This window comes from Vulpes lagopus, chromosome X, assembly GCF_018345385.1.
Source record: "Vulpes lagopus strain Blue_001 chromosome X, ASM1834538v1, whole genome shotgun sequence".
Taxonomy (NCBI): domain Eukaryota; kingdom Metazoa; phylum Chordata; class Mammalia; order Carnivora; family Canidae; genus Vulpes; species Vulpes lagopus.
This window is the reverse complement of record NC_054848.1, coordinates 105,269,386-105,294,020: the sequence shown is the minus strand read 5'-3', so window position 1 is coordinate 105,294,020 and position 24,635 is coordinate 105,269,386. Positions and strand designations below refer to the sequence as shown.

General features: G+C 40.4%; 1 pseudogene; it reads right to left on the bottom strand.

The window, feature by feature from the left end:
- Positions 1-12,196: 12,196 nt before the first annotated feature.
- On the bottom strand, positions 12,197-18,857 carry LOC121482675 (annotated as a pseudogene).
- Between the last annotated feature and the right edge of the window lie 5,778 nt (positions 18,858-24,635).

Here is a 24,635-nt window from a genome sequence, read left to right as displayed (position 1 = left end):
AGACATCATTCTCACACTTTCTTGTAGTTCTTTAGACATGGTTTCCTTTAACTCTTTGGACAAATATAAAATAGCTGACTTGAATCTTTGTCTAAAAAGTCCAACATTTTAGCTTCCTCGGGGTCAGTTTCTGTTGGTTGTTTTGTTTTATCCTGGGTATGGTCTATTTCCTGGGTATGGCCTATTTTTTTGCAAGTTTCATAATTTTTTGTTAAAAACTGGTCACTTTGAATATTATAATGTAACTCTGGAAATAAGACTCTTTCTCAAAAAAAAAAAAAAAAGACTCTTTCTCCTTCCTAGTATTTGTCATTGCTGCTTGTTGTTGTAGTAGTTGTTGGTTGTTTGTTAAGTGATTCTATTTGAATTTCCACCAGAGCTGGTTGGCCCTATCTCATAGTTACACTTTACAAAGTATAACTCTCCCTATAGTTTGCTTTGGCTGACTCACAACTCTTTTGATGAAACTTGAGGCCAGTTATTGGGAGAAGCAAATTATAAATATTAAACTTGTTTAATGCTTCTTAGATCTCAGCTGAGCTTATGCTTCTTAGATTGCCCCATTTCAAGGAACTTGTAAATCACAAGGCCAAACAGCATTCATTATCTGCCTTCATGTCAGCAAGAGAAAAAAAAAATCATGAGAATGATCCCATTCCATTCTCCTAAGAGGGTGAAAATAACTCTCCTAAAGAGAATAAACCATAATCTGGAACGAGAGTCGAAGTCCATGTCACCCAGGATATATGCCCCAAGACCTCTCCTTTCATTCCTGATCTTCACTACTTTTGAGGGAAGAGGAGCACACCCCTGCAAACTTGAGTTGGCCAAGTCTTAAAGTGTTGCCAGAGACAGGTTCTCTCTCCACAGCAAAGGGGACAGCTTTAATGGCAACCTGGAGGCAATTAGAGACTGGGGCAGAGGGAATGGAAATGTAACCTGAGGAGCAGGGGCAGAGTATGTTCAGTGCTGGACTTGGAGTTGGGAAAGAAGAGAAAGGGTAAAAGGGAGACAGGCAATGGGAAAAAGAATTTAATCAATTCTGCATGGCAGGGGCAGGCTTATCGCAAGAGGCAGTCTACTTTTCCTGATTCTATATTTTCAACAGTTTGTATTTTTTAATTTTAAAAGATATTTAATTTTTAAGTAATCTCTACACCCAGTGTGGGGCTTGAAGTTAAAACCCGGAGGTCAAGAGTTATGTTGTATGGACTGAACCAGCCAAGTGCCCCTCACCAAACAGTTTTTAATATTGCTATTGGGGTTCTGGTGATGTTCCCCAACCATCAACCTTGTACATTCATTTACAAGCATTTACCATGTATCAGGTACTGGGCATACTAATATGAATAAGCTAGGTCCCTCAGGGTTATGAGGGAAACCACTCTATAGAAAATTGCAGGATAGCTCTATTTTTAATTCTTTGAGGAACCTCCACACAGTTTTCCAGAGTGGCTGTACCAGTTCACATTCCCACCAACAGTGCAAGAGGGTTCCCCTTTCTCCACATCCTCTCCAACATTTGTTGTTTCCTATCTTGTTAATTTTCACCATTCTTTAAAAATAGAGCTACCCTATGACTCAGAATTTGCACTACTGGGGATTTACCACAAAGGTACAGATGCAGGGAAAAACTAAGACACCTGCACCCCAATGTTTATAGCAGCAATGTCCACAATAGACAAACTGTGGAAGGAGCCTCAGTGTCCATCGAAAGATGAATGGATAAAAAAGATGTGTTATATATATATATATATACAATGGAATATTACTCAGCCATTAGAAAGGACAAATACCCACCATTTGCTTTGACATGGATGGAATTGGAGGGTATTATGCAGAGTGAAGTAAGTCAATCAGAAAAGGACAAACATTATATGGTTTCATTCATACAGGGAATATAAAAAAAATAGTGAAAGGGATTATAGGGGAAAGGAGGAAAAATGAGTGGGAAAAATCAGAGAGGGTGACAGAAAATGAGAGACTCCTAACTCTGGGAAATGAACAAGGGGTAGTGGGAGGGGAGGTGGGCAGAGGGATGGGGTGACTGGGTGATGGGCACTGAGGGGGCACTTGATGGGATGAGTACTGGGTATTATACTATATGTTGGCAAATTGAACTCCAATAAACACACACACACACACACACACACAAAGAAAGAAAATTGCAGGATAGTGAGTGCAGGAAGGAAAGCCAGAGAACTGGAGGCCCCAAGGAGGCCCCTCACCCCAACGTGGAGAGGGGGTAGGAAGTAGGATTCTGTTAGGTTTATGAGAGGAGGTAATGCTTCAGTTAAACCTTTAAAGCACAAGAAATTACTTAAGTGTTGGCAGAAGGAGCATGTGAGAGGGCAGGCATCCTAGACAGAAGGAATAGCAAATGCAGGCAGGAGCCAGAGGGAGCTTCTGCTACATTCTGAAATGGAAAATAGCTTTGGAGGATGGATATGAGCTGTATGGAGGATATCAGAAGGAGATGAGATTAGAAAGCTAAGTAATACCAGATCATGAAATGCCCTGTGTATTTTAAGGAGACAGATTATGGAGGAGTCAATGAAGGGTTTTGCAAGAGGATGACCTGGGTGATGTAATAAGGTGGTTGACTTTAGAATCATATACTACTGATGTTCAAAACTATGGCCCTTCTACCAACAGCAGCAGTATCACCTGGGAACTCATTAGAAATAGAAATTTTTGGGCCCCATCAGACCTGCCTAATCAGAACCTCTGAAGGTGGGACCCAGTCATCTGTGTTCGAACAAGCTCTTCCAGTGATTCCAGTGCTTGCTCAATTTGGAGAACCACTGCCCGAGACATACCACCAAGGTTGGAATCCTAGCTCTCGTAGTGCAAAATTTTTTGAACCCATTTACTCAACTGAAAAATGGGGATTGTAAAACTGTTGTGAGGATTAAGTACATTAATGTGTGAAAAGTGCCTAGAATAATACCTGGTCCATAATATATGTGCCATTATCATGTATGTTATTGTCATCCAAATTCTTTCTGGAGGGCTGAATGTTTTTATCTGACCTGTGGGCCTTAGTTTAGTGTCGTGGCTCTTCTCCACCCTTCCCTTTTCTTGACTCATATGTAGAAAACTATTAATGTCTGTTACAAGCGGAGGGGTGCTTTAGGGGAATTTACCTGGAGCTAATGCTAGCACCCTAATGGGAATCCAGGTTTGCCGACTCTAGAAAAGATGGAGCTCAGAGTACAGCTGGACAAACCCCCTTCCCAGGTCTTGTCCTCAGTGTGCTCATCCATAGAGTGAGGGGATTGGAACAGATGATTTTGGAGGACTTTGTCATTCAGTAATTCTACTTACCTTTTAAATGTCAGATTCAGCAAGTTTTCATTAAGTGTTATTCTAGTAACTTTTCACAAGCCTGTGAGATAAGTGGTATTATTATCCCAACTGAAAATGAGAACATGGAAGCCAAGAGAAGATAAGCTTGCCCCAGATTGTATAGCACCCAATGGCAAGGCTGAGATTTGAGCCAGGTCTGGCTGTTTCTAGGACCTATGTCTCTTCTGCTCGTCACATTGTCTCCTATGGCATACTGTGACTTCCTTCAGAGAGATAAATGGGCTTGCCCAAGGTCACACAACTAAGCAAAGGGCAGAGAAAGGACTAAAACCCAGGTTTTCTGACTCCAGGGCCAGTGTTTGGTCTACAAATCACAGTGGCCTCTAACAATGAAGGCTAACAGCATGCTAAGTGCTGGACAGATTAATGGCCCGCCTCTTGCCTACAGCCTCCAACAATCTAAAGTCAATAGACAACATACCAGCAGTGTAACGAACGGCCATGTGGCACAGAGGTCAGCAGTCCTCTGCAGGAGCCAATTTGAAATGCCTAGAGGGGTCCAAGAGGGTTTGAGGTGGACTTCCTGACAGAGGATGCTTTCAGGAGCTATTTGAAGGTGTTATGACAAGTGACATGCTGCCTCTTTCCAAGCAAATAATGGGTATGGTTGGAGATCTCTCCATTTACCCCACTCCATCTCCAGAGCAGAGTGTGTACATTGGGGTGCAGGAAGACAATGTTAGAACTTCTATTCCCATTGCCTGTTTATCACTTTTTAAAAACAATTTTGTTTATTTACTTGACAGAGAGAGAGAGAGAGAGAGAGAGAGAACACAAGCAGGGGTAGCGGGAGAGGGAGAAGCAGACTCCCCACTGAGCAGGGAACTAGATGTGGGGCTTGATCCCAGGATCTCGGGATCATGACCTGAGCTGAAGGCAGATGCTTAACCAACTGAGCTACCCAGGCACCCCTACTTTATCACTTTTAAATTTCTATTTTCTTTCTTTTTTAAAAGTTTATTTACTCATGAGAGACACACAGAGAGAGGCAGAGATGTAGGCAGAGGGAGAAGCAGGCTCTATGCAGGGAGCCCGATATGGGACTTGATCCTGGGACCGTGGGATCATGCCCTGAGCCAAAGGCAGATGCTCAACCACTGAGCCAGCCAGGTGTCCCTAAATTTCTATTTTCTGTATATGCTTTATGATGGAAAATGGACATACTAAAATTCAGAGTACATGATTAGAATTTACAAATTTCTCATCTATAATTTATAAATCATTTTCTGGTTTAGGATATATGATAAATGTCCACAATTATTATGTTAGTATGCAGTACATTAATATAATTTGTAAACCAGCAATATATATGTACTTAAGTACATATGCATAAAGTAAATATATAAATAAATATATTAAAATTATAAATATATGATATTTGGGGATATACTCAAACACTTTTCTAAACAGGGGTTTGGGGAAATAGGCACCACACCTCACCATCATCCACCAGGAAGCAATATTCTGAGGCTTGCTTAGATTTTGGCAGAGCAAGAAACCCTATCTTCTTTGGCATTTCGTAGCCACAGATGTCTGTTGGTCCATTTGGCTTGGTTTAAGTGCCTACCTGGCATGCAGAGACTCTGGCAGACAGAGCCCCTGGCCCTGTAGGGTTGATGAGCACAAGATCCGGTAATAGGGGATCAATAATATCAATTTTGGTGCATCCACACAAGGGAATTTTTTCTTGTGATTAATTTTTTTAAATTTAAATTTTACTTAAGAGAGATAAGTGGTATTATTATCCCAACTGAAAATGAGAACATGGAAGCCAATTCATGTTTTAAAATGTAGGAGAAGCCAATTCATGTTTTAAAATGTAGGAGAAAAATGTCATGATGTGGAGAGATGGTCTTGTAATTGTAAAGAAAAGTAGTTTGCAGTTACATTGGAAAGATTGGTATTTTTATTAAAAGAACCCCCCCCATCATGTATATATATATGCATGGAAAAAGACTAGGAAGAAATAGCCCAATATACTCATGGTGGTGTGTAATTGCAGGCATTTTTATTTTCTTCTATGTAGCTTTGTTTTCCGAAAGTTCTATAAGAAGTCTATTTTTGATGAGCCTAGGTTAAGAAGTCTATTTTTTTTTTATTTTGAGAGAGAGAGAGAGAGAGAGAGAGACAGAGATTGAGAGCACATACAGGTGGGGGTAGGGTGCGGGTAGGGTCAGAGGAAGAGGGAGAGAGTGAATCTTAAACAGGCTCCACACTCAGCATGGAGTCTGAGGCGGGGCTCAATCTTACAACCTTGAGATCATGACCTGAGCTGAAATCAAGAGTCAGACACTTAACCAACTGAGCCACCCAGGCGCCCCTCTATAAGAAGTTTATATTGCTTTTATAATCAGGAAGAACACTCTAAAAGAAAGTAAATAGAACACCTGCACTTGAGAGAGCTGTAAGCATCTTCTCAGTGCACAGTGCAGACCTACAGAAAGAAAAATGAGCCCTACTTATTTCTGTTTCCTGTAAGAGGATGCTAAAGGACCTTATCACATCAGTGTGTGGTGAGGGCAGCAAGGTAGAAGTTTCTGTCAGGGCTCAGAACCAGGAAGAACTGCACTGGTTTGCTTTTGTCTCGTGGACACTGTGACTCATGTCACTCAATAATCAGCAAATGCTTTTGCCTGTGACTCTCCTGTGATTTTCTTAGACTTTTTTGTTTTGAAGTGATTTTATATTTATGTGAAAGTTGAAAAAAATAGTACAAAGATTTCCCATATACCCTTCACCTAGTCTTCTCTGATGTTAACTGACTTAACCATAATACAGTGATCAAAACTGGGAAATTAACTTTGTTACTATAATCCTGAATAAAGGTCTTAGTTCAGGCTGCTATAACTAAGTGCCACAGACTGGGTGGCTTATAAACAACAGAAATTTATTTCTCACAGTACTGGTGGTTGGAAGTCTGAGAAATGGGTGACCGCATGATTGGATGAGCACCTTTTTCTGGGTTGCAGACAGCCATCAATCACATTGCAGAAAGAGGGAGAGAAAGCTCTCTGGGGTCCCCTTTATAATAGCACTCATTCCATTCATGAAGGTTCCACCCTCAAGACCTAATCACCTCCCAAAGTCCCTACCTCCTAATGTCATCACATTAAGGGTCAGATTTCAGCATGTGAATTTGTGGGGGCGGAGGGGTCACATTCAATCCATTGTACTAAGCACCACAGTTTATTCACATTTCCCTAGTCCTTCTTTTTCTTTTCTTTTTAAAAAAGATTTTATTTATTCATGAGAGAAAGAGAGAGAGGCAGAGACATAGACAGAGGCAGAAGCAGGCTCCATGCAGGACTCCAGGATCACACCCTGAGCAGAAGGCAGAGGCTTAACAGCTGAGCCACCCAGGCGTTCCGTCCCTGACCTTTTAATAACAAAATCTCCCCTTGCACACTTAAAAAAATATTTTTATTTATTTATTTTTTAAAAGATTTTTTTTATTCATGAGCGACAGAGAGAGAGAGAGAGAGAGAGAGAGAGAGAGGCAGAGACATAGGCAGAGGAAGAAGCAGGATCCACGCAGGGAGCCCAATGTGGGACTCGATCCTGGGATCACGCCCTGGGTCAAAGGCAGGTGCCAAACCGCTGAGCTACCCAGGGATTCCCTCCCCTTGCACATTTTTATCATAAAGTTTTACAGTCTGAAGTATAAATAGTTGCAGAGGTGTTATTTTCAATCTATTGTAAACATCAGCATTTAAAATAAAACTGTTTCTTCATTCTTTTTCTTTTTTAAAAAAAGATCATTTATGTACTTATTTATTTGAGAGAGAGAGAGAGAGAGAGAGAGAGAGAGAGCAGAGCCAGTGAGAACACAGGTAGGGGGAGAAGGGCAGAGGGAGAGGGAGATGGAGGCTCTCTGCTGAGTAGGAAGCTCAAGGAGGGACTCAATCCCAGGACCCTGAGATCATGACCTGAGCTGAAGGCAGACGCTTAACCAACTGAGCACACCAGGCACCCCTCTTTCTTCATTTTTAAAAAATGTATTAATGGATGGGGTACCTGGGTGGCTCAGTTGGTTAAGTGTTGACTCTTGGTTTCCGCTCAGGTCTTGATCTCATCATGGCTCTGAACTCAGCCTCAGGTCTGCTTGAAAGATTCAAAGATTCTCTCCCTCTGCCTCTCCCCCTGCTTGCTTGCACTCACTTGCTCTCTCTCTCAAATAAACAAACAACTCTTGAAAAATAAATAAATAAATAAATAAATAAATAATAAATAAATAAATGTATTAATGGTATCTAAATACCAAAGTGATTTTACCCACCATAATTTTATTTGAAAACATATAAATGAGATTTTAAAAAAACATTTAACATTGTACTCCTTCAATCTGTATTTCTAGTTCACTTCCCCCAGGCAATTTTATCTTAAGGTAGTACATCTTTATACATGAAAGTCTAATGTTGGGATGCCTGGATGGCTCAGTGATTGTGAGTCTGCCTTTGGTTCAGGGCGTGATCTCGGGATCCGGGATCGAGTCCTGCCTCGGGCTCCTTGCATGGGGCCTGCTTCTCCCTCTCCCTGTGTCTCTGCCTCTCTCTCTCTCTGTGTCTCTCTTGAATAAATAAATAAAATGTTTTTTAAAAAAAGAAAGAAAATCTAATGCTCCCCCATCAGACTTTTCTGTAACAAAAATATACTTATAAATTGAATTAACTTTTACTTCCTGTATCCACAAAACACTATTTAAAAATAATTATTGTACACAAATGACAAAAACAGAATAAATGTATTAGAAGGTTTTGAAAAGGGAGGCACCTGGGTGACTCAGTTGGTTAAGCAACTGATTCTTGGAGTTGGCTCAGGTCATGGTCTCAGGGTGGTGGGATTGAGCCCTGTGTTGGGCTCTGCACTCAGCCAGAGTCTGATTGGATATTCTTTCCCTCTGCCCCTTCCCCTGGTTGTGCTCTCCCCACCCTCTCTCAAATAAATAAATCTTAAAGTTTTTGAAAATAATTATTAGCTACAAAAAGTAAATTTTTATTTACGTGCATCTCTCAATGAAATGGATGGGATTTTTTTTTTTTTTTTTTTAGTATCCATGGATGAATATTGCTATTGCTAGAAACACAGTATTCAGCACCAATTCCATTTCTAATTTCCTTTCTTTATATATATATAAGGACTAAGAAATCTTGTTTCTAGAAATAGGAAGACAAGAGTTGACATAATTCCATGAGTTCTTTCTCAGTTATATACGAAAAATCAGAGTGATCTCCCCCAAAAACCTTTTTCCCATTTTTTTATTGTGGTGTAATCCCCATGCCATAAAATGTACTCTTTTAAAGAATAAAATTCAGTGGTTTTAATGTATTCAAAAAGTGGTACAGCTATTACCACTATCCAATCCAGAATGTTTTCCTCACACCAAAAAGACATTAGCAGTCACTTCCCATTCCCCACTCCCCACACTCTACCCCTGCACCTGCCAGCTCTTGGCAACCACTAATCTTTCTGTTTGTATGGATACTGCTCTTCTGGTCATTTCATATAAGTGGAATCATATAATATGTGGCCTATTTTTGGTCTGGCATCTTTTACTTTGCTTAATGTTTTTAAAGGTTTATTCTTTTTTATGGCTGAATAAAATTACATGGTATATATATACTACATTTTCTTTATCCATTTGTCAGTTGATGGACATTTCAGTTTCCACCTTTTTGGCTATTGTGAATAATGTTCTTATGAACATTTGTATACAAATTTTTGGGTGGACATGTTTCATTTCTCTTGGGTACATATACCTAGGAGTGGAATTGTTAAGTCACAAGCTAACTGTGTTTAACCTTTTAAGGAAGTGCCGGACTGTTTTCCAAAGTGGCAGCATCATTATACATTTCTACCAGTAGTGTGCAAGCATTCCAATTTTTCCACATCCTCGTCAACACTTGTTATTATCTTTTTTATTATAGCCATTCTAGTCAATGTGAAATGGTATCTCTTTATAGTTCTGATTTGCATTTTCTTGATGGCTAATGATGCTGAACATCTTTATGTGTACTTATTGGCCAAGCCTTTTGGGATCTTTTGCCCACTTTTAATCAGGTCATTTGTCTTTTTGTTATTAAGTTTATAAGAGTTCTTTATCTATTTGAGATACAAGTAAGTCCTTTATCAGGTGTGTGACTTGCAAATATTTTTTCCCATTTTTCTTGCTGTCTTTTCATGTTCTAGATGGTATAATTTGCAGTACAACAGCTTTACATTTTTGTGTAGTCCAATTTATCTTTTCTTTCTTTTGTCACTTGTGCTTTTGGTGTCCTATTTAAGAATCCATTACTCTAATCCAAGGTCATGAGGATTTATAGCTATATTTTCTTCTAAGAGTTTTCATTTTTATAATTTTGTCTCCTGGCCTCTTGCCATTTCCATATGAGTTTTAGGATCAGCATGTCAATTTCTGCAAGAAAAGCTCACTGGGATTTTGTAAGGGATTGCATTGCATCTGTTTAATTCAAAATAATTGATTTGGGGAGTACTGCCATCATAACAATATTACATTTTCTAATCCATCAACAAAGAATGTCTTTCCATTTACTTCAATCTTCTTTTATTTTGCTCAATAATGTTTTATAATTTTCAGGTACAAACCTTGCACTTCTTTTGTTAAATTTATCCCTAATTATTTTATTACTTTATTATAAAAGGACTTTTTTTTGGACTTGTTTTCTTAATTTGATTTTCAGGTTGTCCGTGGTTTGTGTATAATAATACAATTGGTTTTAAAAGTTTTATTTTATTTTTATTTTTATTTTATTTTATTTAAAAGTTTTATTTTAAATTCTAGTATAGTTAACATACATTGTTTTGTTAGTTTCAGGTGTACACCATAGTGATTCAGCACTTCCCTACATCATCCAGTGCTCATCATGACAAGTTCACTCCTTAATCGTCATCATCTATTTAATCTAACTCCCCACCTACCTTCCCATGGTAGCCATCAGTTTGTTCTCTATAGTTAAGGGTCTGTTTCTTGGTTTCTCTCTCTCTCTCTCTCTCTCTTTCTCTCTCTCTCTCTCTCTCTCTCTCTCTCTCATAAATCTTGTATCCTACAGCCTTGCTGAGCATGATTACTAGCTCTAATAGGTTATTTGGGTAGATTCTTTAGAATTTTCTACATATAGGATATATAATCTATGAATAGGGATATTTTTACTTCTTTCTTACCCAAATGGGTACCTTTTATTTCTTTCTCTTGTCTAATTGACCTAGTTAGAACCTCTGGTACAATGTTGAATAGAAGTGGTGAGAGTAGAAATCTTTGTCTTATTCCTGATCCTAGGGAAAGAGCTTTCAGTATTTTTTTAAAAAAAGATTTTATTTATATGAGAGAGAGAGAGAGAGAGAGAGAGAGTGCATGAGGGGAGGGAGGCGCAGAGGGAGACAGACAAGTAGACTCCTTGCTGTGTAGGGAGCCCAACAGGCAACTCCATCCCAGGATCCCAGGATCGTGACCTGATCCAAAGGCAGATGTTTAACCAATTGAGCCACTCAGGTGCCCCAAAGCTTTCAGTCTTATACCATTAAATTTTATGTTTGCTGTGTTTTTCATAGATGCCCTTCATCAGACTGAGGAAGTAACTTTCTATTCCTAGTTTGTTGAGTGTTTTTATCATGAAAAGGTACTGGATTTTGTAAAACACTTGTCCTGCATCTATTGAGTTGAACATGTGGTTTTTATCCTTTGTCCTATTATTACTACAGCATATTACAGGGATTGATTTTCATATGTTGAACCAACCTTGCATTCCTAGGAAAAAATCCCACTTGGTCATTGTATATAATCCTTTGTATATGTTGTTGACTTCAATTTTGGGGTACAGTTGACCCTTGAGTGACATGGGCCTGAAATTCATAGGTCTGCTAATATGTAGATCTTTTCCAATAAGCACAGTACAGTAGTGTAATGTATTTTCTCTCATTTTTCTTTCTTTCTTTCTTTCTTTCTTTCTTTCTTTCTTTCTTTCTTTCTTTCTTTCTTTCTTTCAAGAGAGAGGGTGGGGAAGGGGCAGAGGGAAGGGGGAAAGAGAATCCCAAGCAGGCTTGGTGCCCAGTGCAGAGCCTGACATGGGGCTCCATCCCATGACCCTGAGATCATGACCTGAGCTAAAACCAAGAATTGGGCGCTGAACTGACTGAGCCACCCAGGCAACCCTTTCTCATGAGTTTCTTGATAACATTTTCTTTTCTGTAGCTTATGTGATTGTAAGAATATAGCATAGAATACATATACAAAATATGTGTTAATTAAGTGTTTGTTATTGTTGAGGCTTTCAGTCAATAGTAGGCTATTAGTAGTTAAGTTTTTGGGGAATCAAAAGTTGCATATGGATTTTTGACTGCATGGGGGGATTGGTGCCCCTAACCCCTGCATTATTCAAGGGTCAACTGTATTTTGTTGAAGATTTTTTTATTATTGTGGTAAAATAAACATAACATAAAAGTCACCATTTCAACCATTTCAAAGTGTCCAACTCAGTAGCATTTAGTACATTCATACTGTTGTGCAATCATCACTGCTATGTAGTTCCAGAACATTTTCATCACCCCAGGAGGAAGCCCCATACACATTAAACACTCCACATTCTCCCCTCTTCCTAGCCCTTGGCAATTGCTAATCACTTTCTGCCTCTGTGGATTTACCTATTCTGAATTTTGTTGAGGATTTTTACATCTATGTTCATAAAGAATATTTGTCCATAGGTTTTGGCCAGGTGTGAGGTAAAAATGGCTTGGGTGAAATTCTTTCTATTTAGAGAATGGCTATTATTATTATTTTTTATATCTAAAAGGTTTTATTTAACAAACATCCATGTTGAATAAGATCATTTGGGGGAAATTGGTTGCTTGCTAATTAGTAGAAAATAACAATACATGTTTGGACAATACATCCAACAGAATGTTGTAGAGTTCAATGCAAACTTCAGCTCGATGTCCCTTGGATTATGCTCTCTCATAAATTCTGGTAGAAGTGACGCCTTTCATGATACATTCCACCACCAGTTTATCATCCACTCATTTTCTCTTTATGGTAGTTGATTTTCCGTCCCACTTCTGCACCTATACCAGGACACCTCCATCTAAGGTTATGATGCTCTTGACTTTTCTGTCATCCGCAGTGACTTCATCAAATTCCTGGCCCAGTTTGAAGGAAATCTTGGTATTTTTAAAGGTGCTTTCTGATTTAATGGTGATCACATCCCCGTTTACACTGATGATCATGTTGGGTTTGGCCATGCCAGCCACTTTCCTGGTGGCGAAGCCCACTCCCACTTCTTTCATGTAATCATCAAAGATTTACTGGAGCTAAGTTTCCAGGTACCCACAAAAGCATCACATTTTTTTAGCTTTTAGGATTATCTTCAAGATGAGAAAAAAGCTGTCGTGGTCTCTAAGGTGTTATGAGAATGGCTATTATAAATTATTTAACAGTAAGCAGCCCATAAAGAAGGGGCCTTGCCTTTCTGCCAAACAGTTATTCACAGGCCACTTTGTAGCCAATTTATTTGGCAAGGGAGGGAGATGTGCAGAGAAAAGGAGGTGAGCAATCTTTCAGCTTTGTGTCCCTTCTGTCTGGTGAGAAAGAAGGACTCTGGGAGAAGTGCTGCCCAGTGTGGCTCCAGGCAAAATGTAAACATATGTTTTCTTTGCCCTCAAATCTCTCTTCTCTGCTTTTGTGTCTAGTCCCCGAGTGGCCTCAAGTAGCCAGGTCCTGGGATTTGATCTCCATGGTCTCTGCCCCCCCAGCTGGGACCTTAGGCCCTGAGACTCCTCTCATAATTGGTTCCCTGTTGAGTGCCCCTTGCCCACAAGCCTTTCTAACTGACCAGATGGCATCCACTTGCTTGAGTCACGTGTTCTTGCTTGCTAAGGCCTCCTTAAGTTACCCTGTCCAAATCATGAGGAATGTCAAGCCCTAAGGTTGTAAAAAAAAAAAAAAAAAAAGACTTGCTAGAAGCCAGAGAAGCCAGGAAGGAGGTATTTCTGGAGAGCAGCATGTTCTTTAGGTACTTTTCAAGTAATGTACAAAGGCAAGTTCATTATTTGGTGAAGCTAGTTCAGGGGATGGGGGAATGAAAGGTATACTCCTACCCTCGGAGTGCCCCTCACAGTCCAAGTCCACCTTCCACCTTGTTGAAAGCCAGAAGTCTCTGGAGAGACTTTGTGATGGGGAAATTTTTTTTTCTCCATGGAGGCTTTCTGGCTCACACTTCTCCAAACCCCAAAGACACTCCCAGGCTCAAGATGATGTCATTGGAGTGTTTTCAGATAGAGAATTTAAGACTTTCTCTGACTTCATGGGCTTTGTGTTTATAGCTGAACTTAAACTTTACAAGACTTAGGTTCATTTACCTTTAGTCAAAAATTCCCTTTATTGGCTCCATTTCTAAATACACATGGGCCTCTGAGTCTTCTTGGCCATCAGGTACCTGTTGATCAAAAGTGCCACATACTTAGGTGGGACTAATGTGGCTGACATGTCCTTTGAAGTTCAAATAGGATTGGAAATGAGTGCACTGTTGCTCACATGATGTCAACTCACATGTTTGAAATGTAGTGTGTGACATTTGACAGACTCAAGCACATGGAAAGATGGTCATTCTTCTTATAGAACCAAAAACTCCACTCAAGAATAAGGGAATGGCTTCCCATCAGGGTCTGTTTCTTTGATGAAGAATGCTACTTCTGGGGCACCTGTGTAGCTCAGTAGGTTGAGTGTCCACCTGTTGATTTTGGCTCAGGTCATGATCTCAGAGTCCTGAGATCGAGCCTGATGTGGGGCTCCATGCTCAGTGGAGAGTCTGCTTGAGGATTCTCTCCCTTTCCCTCTACTCCTCCCCTACTCATGCATTCTCTTTCTCTCTCAAATAAATAAATAAATAAATAAATAAATAAATAAATAAATATTTTTAAGAAGAGTGCTATATCTAACCCTTAGGCAAGTAGTGGGATATTTGAATAGTTTCAGAATTTTGGTAGGTAGGCCTACCCTCCACCCTTGCCCTTACTGTGAGGGGCAGTCCCTACTGAAGCTCTAAGCTTTTTTCTTACACCTACATGGCTGATAAAAGCAATTTGTCATATATATGCAATGTACTTCTCCCTGAAGAATATTCCAGATTGTTCAGGGTTGGCCACTTGTATGGCCAAACCAGAGAAGGCAAATCCCCTGTAAGTTCCCATTTCTCCTATCTTCACTCATAGTAGGCACTCTTTTCCATCGAGTTGGGTTGAGACCACAGAATTCTCAATTCAGCATTCCCAGCAATCTAGACCAGTTGCCTGGGGTTGATATACAAATTAATAACAAGAACAACAACAACAACTAACATTTTACTGAGAATTGATGGGTCATGCACTGGCTAAGTGCAGTATGTGCATTATTTTTTAAATTCACACATTACTTTTTTATGATACTATTATCTAATATACAAGAAAACCAAGGCCAAGGGAGGTTATCTTTCCCAAGGTCAAACTGGCAGAACCTGGGCTGGAATTCTGGTCTGACATGAGAGACTGACCCCTTAACCATTGCATGATGCCAATTCATTCATTCACTCAGTGAGTATTTAATTAGCACCAATGAGATGTTAGTATTGTTCTCGGACTGGGGATACAGCAGTCAGAAGAGCTCTATGCAGTGAAACATGCCACACTGTATGGGCCTCCTGGAAGGAGAAGGCCTCTGAAGATCAGTGGGCGATCTATCCATTTGCTAGCAGGATGAGGGATCTCAAAAATGGACAAGCTCCAATCTGAGGACAGGGAATGTATGAAAAACACAAGCCACAAGGCAAAGGAGCAGTGGTGGAGTTTGAGCTCAACTCTGGTCCTATCAGGGCTCTGTGTGCTTAGTATAGGCTGTGGCTCATTCTCCAGTGCTTGAGGTAGAGAACATGCCCATTCATCTCTATAAAGGTCAACCACCTGGGCCCCTCTAAACATGGGCCAACCTTCAGCTTCTCAAACACCCCATGTCTGCTTCTCTTTTCTGCCATTAGCAGCTGGATGTGTGAAGCTCATGGCTCTCTGCAAGGAACCCTGGGGCAGATCACAGGTGGGGCTGAGCTCACCCTTCCTATAGAGACATTCCTCGTTTCTGAAGGGGAAGGAGATAGATCAAAGGACACCTGGGCCCATTTGCTTGATAGGGAGACCCGGGGCGAGGCGGGGAGGGGGGTGCTGGAAAGGAAGAGGGAGGAGGGGACCGGAGCAGCCTAGAGCCGTACCATGATTTATTGGCTTGTTTTGCTCCTGCACTTCTGTTTACCCAGCTGGGCCTGCTGCTGCCCAGGGTACCGGCATGTGCATAGCCACTCTGACCAGTTTTTGGGGTAGTGTCAGAGAAAGCTGTGGACCTGGCCAGCTCCTGGCAAAATTGAAGCAATTGAGTTTGTGTTTTCTATTTGCAAGTGCCCAGCCCCACTAGGCTTTTTCTCTCATCCATGGGGCACCCCTGCACACAACCCAACTGCGCTGCCCCCACCGCCCCCATCTCGGCCACAACATCCCTCAGCCCTTCTTTTCCTTGGTGGAAAGTGGTGTCACTCAGGCTTCTAAGGCATGCTTACACTAACAGGTAAACATCTGCCAACAGCCTCAAGCCTAATTCTTCTAGAATTTTAAAATGCTGGGCACCTCTTTAATTAATCCATTCAAGAGCAGATTGCCTCGGGAGAGGAAATGAAACAAACAGATTATGGAAGAGTAGCAGATCCAAGAACATGAACTGAGTCCCCAGTCTAGGGCAGTCTTCTTTCTGCTAATTGATGAACAAAGTTAAAACAAATCCCAGCATCTCAATAAGGCTCACTGCCTGGTTTAAACAGCAACAGAGAAGTATTGACAGCCCCCAGAATAGGATGATTTCAGAACTCTGTGTGTGTGTGTGTGTGTGTGTGTGTGTGTGTGTGTGTGTCGTACGTGCATGTGCATGTGCAAGAGGGTGGTGGCCAGGATTTTAAGACCCAAAGGGCCCTTCCAGGCACATGTGGTCAGTGCTCTGTCAGTGCGTAAAGTCAGCTCTACTTTTCTTACAAACCAACCCAATCTGAGACCAAACAGAAGGAACTGGTGGCAAAGGGCCTCTGGGCCTTGGGTAGGCACTAGGAATGATGCTTCTGAGTAGGGGCTTTGCAGCCAGACAAGCCTGACTGGGGTTTTCAAACCCAAGCTCTGCTATTTATTGTTTGGCCTTAAGCAAGTCGTTTACCTCTTCTTTTTTTTAAAAGGTTTTATTTATTGATTCATGAGAGACACAGAGACCTAGGCAGAGTGAAAGGGAGAAGCAGGCTTCCTGCAGATAGCCCAATGCAGGACTTGATCCTGGGACTCTGAGATCAAGCCCTGAGCCAAAGAAGATGCTCAATCACTGAGCCACCCAGGTGTCCCTTGCTTAGCTCTTCTGAGTCTCAGTATAAGAATGTTACATGGAGAGCAACACCCACTTCACTGCATTGTTGTACAGATTAGATACTGTGAAGTATGCCAACCACTTAGCAACTGCTCTGAGTGCTCATACCTGGGGGCTGTGGTAGTCCAAAATAAGGATTCTGGAAAGCAGGAGATAGGGCAGTGGAGAGCTTCAGCACTTTGGGTGTTCATTCCTAATGTTTCTACAGTTCAAAAGAAAGTTCAGAAGGTGGAGGCAACCCAGTGTCTATCAACAGATGAATGTAAACAGAAGGTGGTACGGTCATACAGTGGAGTACTATTCAGCCTTCAAAAGGGAGGAAATCCTGACACCTGCTACACACTATAGAAGAAACTTGAAGACATTAGACTAAATGAAAGGAGCTTGTCACACAAAAAATAGCGTATGATTCCATTTACACGGGGGACCTAAGGTAGTCCCATTCATAGTGGCAGAAAGTAGAATGGTGGTTGCTAGGGGCTTGAGGTAGGGGCAAAAGGAGAGTTGTTTAATGTGTCCAGTTTCAGTTAGAGAAGACAAAAAGAGGTCTGGAAAAAGATGATGCACAACATTAATGCCACTGAACTGGACACTTAAAATGGTTAAAATGTCAATTTTATGGCCTTTTTGGTGGTGACGCCCTCCTCACGAGAATATGCCCCTCCTGAAGGGGGCATATTCCCCTCCACCCAACCCTGGAAGAGGAGACGAAGAAGCACAAGAAGAGGCACCTAGTACGAGGGCCCCAACTCCTACTTTATGGATGTGAAGTGCCCACAGAATTGCTTACAGAATTGCCACCATCTTTAGCCATACACAAACTGTAGTTTGTGCTCCACTGTCCTTTGCAGCCTACAGGAGGAAAAGGAAGGTGTATAGAAGGATGCTCCTTCGGACAAAAGCAGCACTAAAAGCACCCAAAATCAAGATGAGTGAAAAACAATCCAATACCACATTTTGGGTTAAAAAAATGTCAGGGCACCTGGGTGGCTCATCAGTTAAACATCTGCCTTTGGCTCAGGTCATGATCCCAGGGTCCTGGGATTGAGCCCCACATCCAGCTCCCTGCTCAGTGCAGAGTTGGCTTGTCCCTCTTCCTCCCTGCATTTGTTCTTGGCTCTCTTTCTCTCATAAATAAATAAATAAATAAATAAATAAATAAATAAATAAATAAATAAAATCTTTTTAAAAATGTCAGCTTATGTTCTCTCTGTGTTGCTGTAGTTTAAAAAAAGAAAGTTTGAGAATTACTGGGATTAGGAGTATACATGTGAGGAAGAGGAATGAGAGAAAAAAAAACCCATAACTCTGGCAAAGGGATGAGTGCCCCAGGGAAAGCCTGGCTGGGATTCTACTATATTCTACCCTACTATGAGTGGGCAGCTGATTCCCATAAAGGGACAGAAAGACACAGAGAGAGAGAGCAAACAGAAGAAGGAGAGGAGGGGGGCCTGGGGCCATCCGTGTCAAACAAAAGATAGAAAGGAATGGAAGTTTCAGAGCTCTGAAAATGCAGCAAGCAAGGAAAGAAGGCTCTATCTCTAGTCCATGGTCACCTGGAGTAGAGGAGTCCCCAAGCCCATTTGAGCCTCAGCTGCAGCCAGACAGGGAGACCTCGGGAGGGGAGGAGGAGGAGGTGATTTGGGCTGGTCAGAGGTATAAGTGGCTGAGATTCACAGATGTGATGGGTTCAGGTCCCTACCACTTCCAGGCAGAGTGTCTGGGACTAGCTTCTCCTCTTTCCCCAGTCTCACTCCCTCTAGGCTCCACGGGGTCCCTGGAAGCTGCTCTCTCCTTTGGTTTAGCTGCCTTATTTCCCTGGATAGGATGTTGCAGGGGAGGGGAGGCAAGGACTGCCAGTCCTCTCATCCCTGGGCACCTACTTCCTCACCAGGCCACGCTGGCCCCTGGCCGTGTGGACACACCTGAATCCAGAAACGACCCAAGCTGCAGGGAACTCAGCCCAGGCACGGAGGTAATTAGGCACGTCTTCTCTGCTCCTGAAGTAATGTTTGTCTTTCAAATTCTGCCAACCAAAATGGCTGGGGCTGTGATTTACCATCACAACGTTATGTCATACTTCCTTACTGCTTTTATGACCAAGAAAGACTCCAGGCACAGTAGCCATATTATGTCCCAGCAAACTCCTGCCTAAATTAAGTCACTATTTCTGGTCCCTGTCGCTGGTCAAAAATGACATCCAAGGGTAATTGCTGTTTTAGGGGCACATTTTTAAGGCAGATGCAAAAAAAAAAATGAATATACCTATTTTCTGGCTGAAATTTGCATCCGTCTTTTTACCCTCTCCTGGCAAACATGTTTTATGTTTATTTAAATGGTCCTTAATAAAAATGTACAGCTGCAAAGCATCTTACGACTCAATGCTTTCTGGTTAAGAAAATTGCCCATAATCACAGTTGACTTTCCTATTCGTAACAGAATATTATTTTTCATCAGAGCATGGCTATGGCCCAATGTGCGACTGTTACAAATGCAGCGGGAGGCTTATCTGAGGTCGCCAGCACTTCATTCATTCATTCCTTCAGTCAATCGACAAACTTGTTTTGCGGGCTTATTATGTGGGGCTTCGGACCTCTTGGAGCAGAGGGAAAAGCATGTGCAAAGAGCATGGCAGGTCACCAATGGGACAAGAGTAGTTATTGTTAACCACAGCTGATGTGTCATGATTGGCTGTAAAGTGTTAACGTCAATAATTTGTTACTGATAGGAGTGAACATACCAAAATTGCTGAATGATTTACATGGTTATACATTGGAGTGGATTCAAGGTTATCCTTATACTAACAGCATCACTCTTGCCTGCTTGCATTTTGGTATGTTTAATGAGAGTTAGAGAAAGGGGCCCAATTAATAGCTGGCATGCCAAGAATTATGTAGTCCCCAAGTATACCCCTGGGAGTATGTCATGCACTCAAACATCATCTGTCAGTTGTATCACAGTTTAGAATTGTAGCAATCCACAAGATGTGTGTTATCTAGGAGAGATGAACTTAGGGAGGGGGGATGGGCAGATGCAGCTTTTCAGAGCTATAGTACACACATTTTCATTTGGATTGCTCCCAAATTTTGCATGGCAAATTGTCATTGATATCACAGAGCTACTGCTCATTTGTCAGGTATTTCCCCTGATACAGAGATGGGATCATAGTTAAAGTAGTGACAATCAACCTATACTCGAGAATGTAGCATGTCTTGGAGAACCCATAATTAGACTTCTTACAATCAACTACTTCTAGCACTGGCTGCATTACATGCTGAGCTCCTTACAAATGAGAATGTGATCCAAGAGGCCATTTCAGAGGTTAGGTTTCATGGACTGATTGTATTGGGGACCTCATAAGTCTTGGAAAACAGGTGGAAATTGTCAGTAATGAATCAAACTAGAAAAAGGAACTTTCTAATAACGAACTTGATAAGCTATCTCTGTTAGACACGTGGAGGGCTGTTGGGGCACAGAGAAAGGATGCCCGTGTTGCCTTACCTTTCCAATATAAAATGGATTTCTGGAATTGACCGGAAGATATTAGGCATGATACCTCATGTGATGAGCAAATAGAATAACTGATTGGCTTGGTGTTCTGATTTGAAGGGTACTCAAAATGTTTCCCTGCCCTTGAAATAAATTGCTCTTTGAACTATTTTCTTTTTTTTTCAAATGTATGCTTTGGGAGAGGAGGGTAGTTCCTTTAAAAATAAGAAGCACATTCAGGAATGAACTGGAAGCCTGCTAGAATTGTTGTTAGAAAAACCAGTTGTGTGTAGATGCGACCTCAGTAATTAATCAGTGAGCATCTAGCCGCCAAATATCTGATGGGAGGGAGGAGGCTCTCTCCTTTGAGGGGTAAAATGACTCCCTTCTGATTGAAAACGCACCATCCCAGACCTTCTTGCTGCTGACATGCAGATGTACATCTGGCTGTAATCTCTCACTCCCTGCTCGCCTTTGCCAAACTGTGTGGAACAGAAATCTAGTTTCTCCCCCATGTAAAGAGACAGAGAGAAATTGAATAGTTAGATAGTTAAAATTCTGAGCACTGGCTAGGAGAAGGAACATGCCCAAAGCAATAAAAAGACTCTCACTTAAAAGCTGTGGCTGCAGAAAGATTCGAGCTTTTTAAACAACTGGCAGAGTTGATTGGGGTGAAGGGAGTAGGAGCCTCTGAACTATGGACAAGACTCAATACTCTGCAGACAAACCAAGAAATATTTAAACTGTGTTCAGTCTACGCAAGGTAGATGGACAGGATAGAATCCATGCTTGATAAAATTGGAGGGAGTTTACTTGCATACAGGTATCCATGTTTCTATGAGTCTTGCTCTAACTTTTATTTCACATGCAGTTGTTTTCAATGCAGTTTTATTTATAAAGAATGAAAGCATAACTGAATGGGAAAATGTTTTGTTGTCTCTGAGCTGTCCAACCTAATGGGAGCCTATCGTTCTATCAAAGTGGTGACAACTTATCCAAATTGCAAGGCTAGTGCATGAGAGGAAAATAACTCCCTTTGAAGTTTTGTCTTCAAAACTTCATGACCCACAGTTTATAAGTGACAGCAGATACCACTGTGCCTCAACCTTTGGATTAAATACTGCAGCCTTCTTTAAAAACGAAAGTGTCCCTGGGAAGGTTAACCTATAATGTTACTAGTATCTTAATATGATGGTTCCCTAAACTGAGTATTTATCAGAAGCATCTGACACCACACCTTTCACTTATACTGAGAGCTTTCAAAATACAGGAAAGTCCAGAGAAGAATATAACAAACACTTGCCATGTAGACTATTTTTGCCATGCAGAGTGGAAATACACTACCATATTTACTTTGTCTTCCATTTTTTCATTTTTAAACCTTTATTAGTGAGAGAGAGAGAGAGAGAGAGAGAATCTTCAAGTAGACTCTCCGCTGAACATGGAGCTAGATGTGGGCTCAATCCCATAACCCTGAGATCATGACCTGAGCCGAAACCAAGAGTCGGACCCTTAACTGAGCCACCCAGGCACACCTCTCTTCCATTGTTTTAAAATGAAAAGGGATGTTTTCCCTTTTGTTTTGTTTTAAAATACTTAAGGAAAAGTATTCTTTTTATCTCCCACTTCTTGTCAAACCATTCTCAGCATTATTTTCTGAGATCAGTCCATGTAGGTACATATTGATCTAGATCATTTCACTGCTGAACAGTAACCTATAATGACACACTTAATTTACTCATTTCCCAGTTGATGGATATTTAGGTAGTTTCCTTTTTTTTTCTTTTCTTTTCTTTTTTTTTTACTAATAGTCCTACTAGTGGTCTACGTGTTCCCATGACATCATACCACTGGCAACTTTTGAGTTTTAATTTTTGCCAATCTGACAAGTAGTTCCCTGTATATTTGAGGGAGGTTGAGCATCTTTTCATTATATTTGTAGATCATTCCAGTTCCTTCTGTTCATTGCCTGTTGGGATTCTTTGCCAATTTTTCTTTTGGGTTGGTTGCCTTTTCAAAATGTATTTATTATATACATTTTGGATACGGTTTCCCTTTCAATTTTGTGTGTGGCAAATGTCTTCTTCCACTGTATTGCTGGTCTTTAACTTTATAGAGTTTTTTTCTATAGACATTTTAATATTTAATGTAGTAACATTTATCAGGCTTTTCTATTAAAATCTGTGATTTTATGTGCATTTGTGATTACTAAATTCTTCCTTACTCCAAGATCATAAGGGTATTCTATATTTGCATCAAAATGTTATAAAATTTTGCTTTCAACATTTAGACCTTTAGGGTACCTGGCTGGCTCAGTTGGAAGAGCATGGGACTCTTGATCTTGGGGTCATGAGTTCAAGCCCCAGATTGAGCATAGAGATTACTTAAATGACTAAACTTAAAAAATAACATTTAGATCTTTAATTCATTTTGAATTAATTCTTAGGTAGGATTTTAAGGTGTTATCTAATTTTATCTTTTTTCACATGGATAATTTTAATAGCATTTGTCAAATAGTCTATATCATATCTTCCATGATTTATATATTTTTAAAAGATTTTATTTATTTATTTGAGAGAGTGCACACATGAGTGAGGGGAGGGTCAAAAGGAGAGGGAGAGGCAGACTCCCTGCTGAGCAGGGAGCCTGATATGGGGCTCAATCCCAGGACCCCTGGATCACAACCTGAGCCAAAGGCAGATGCTTCACAGACTGAGCCACCCAGGTGCCCCTCTTCCATGATTTATAATCAGTTTCTGTCAATATACCTACTTCCCACAGATTTATATGAGTTTTTTAGGCTCTTTCTCTATTCTACTGACCTATTTATCCACCAGTACCACACTGTTTTTATTGCTATAATGATAAGTCCTGATAATCTGCCCTCCATTGCTCTTCAAAATTGTTTTGTCTATTCTTGGTGCCTTACTCTTCAGGATAAATTGGGATCAGCTTGTTAAGATTCATAAAACATCCTGTTGCAATTTTGATGGAACCTGAATTAAATTTATAGATCAGTTTGAAGAGATTTGACATCTTTTTTTTTTTTTTTTGAGATTTGACATCTTGATGTTGAGTCTTCTCATACATGATCATTGTATATTTCTGCAGCGGTATATTTCTGAGGTTACCATTTTGAAAGTTTTAATTTTGATGCAATTATGAATTCACAGGAAGATGGAAATGTAGTACAGAGGCCATCCCCTGTACTGTTTGCTGATTTTCTCACAGTGGTTACTTTTTGTTTTTTAATACAGTTTTATTGAGGAACAATCGATATACCAAAAGCTGGACATGTTTAATGTGTACAATTTGATGAGTTTGAAGATATGCATATACCTATGAAACTATTACCGCCATCAGGTGATAAATATATCCATCACCTGTAAGTTTCCTCCGGCCCCTTTTTGTGATTGTTGTTTTGTGCTAAGAAACTTCACATGAGATCTGCCCCTTAACAGATCTTTAAGTGTAAGATGCTGAATTGTTGACTATTAACACAATGTTGTACTGTAGATTTCTAGAACTTATTTGTCTTGCTTAACAAAATTTTTTATCAGCAATTACATCTTATATAACTAGAGTATGGTATTAAAACCAGGAATTTGACACTGGCACAATGTGTATATTTCTAGGTCATTTTATCATGTGTAGATTTGTATAGCCACATTGAAATCAAGATACAGAACTAGTCTATCACTACAAAGATATCCCTCGTGCTACCCCTTTATAGTTACACCTACCTCATCTCTAACCCGCAGAAACCACTAATCTGTTCATCTCTACAATTTTGTCATTTTAAGAATGTTATATAAATGGAATCATATGGTATATGACCTTTTGAGAGTGTCTTTTTTTATTCATCGTAATTCCTGGATATTCACCTAAATTGTTATGTGTGTCAATAGTTTTCTCCTTTTTATTGCTGAATATGAATCCATGGTATGGACATAGCACAGTTTCTTGAACCATTCACCTATTGGGTGACATTTTGGACATTTCCATTTTTCATATTTTCTGTTTGCTCTATCTTTTGTTTCTCTGTTTTTAGTTTTTAAATCTTCCTGTGGGTTACTTGAACATTTTTTTAGAATTTCATTTTGATTTATCTACAGGTTTCCAAGAGTATCTTTTTGTATAGGTATATATATAACTCATCACAGTCTACTGGTGTCATCATTTTACATAGTAGAGCAAAATGTGAAAACTTTGCCTCCCTTTATGTCCCTTTACCTCCTCCCCAGTTTATAATATAATTATCTTAAGTATTTCCTCTACAGGTACACCTGGGTGGCCCAGTTGGTTAAGCATCTGACTTCAGCTTAGGTCATGATCTCAGGGTCCTAGAATC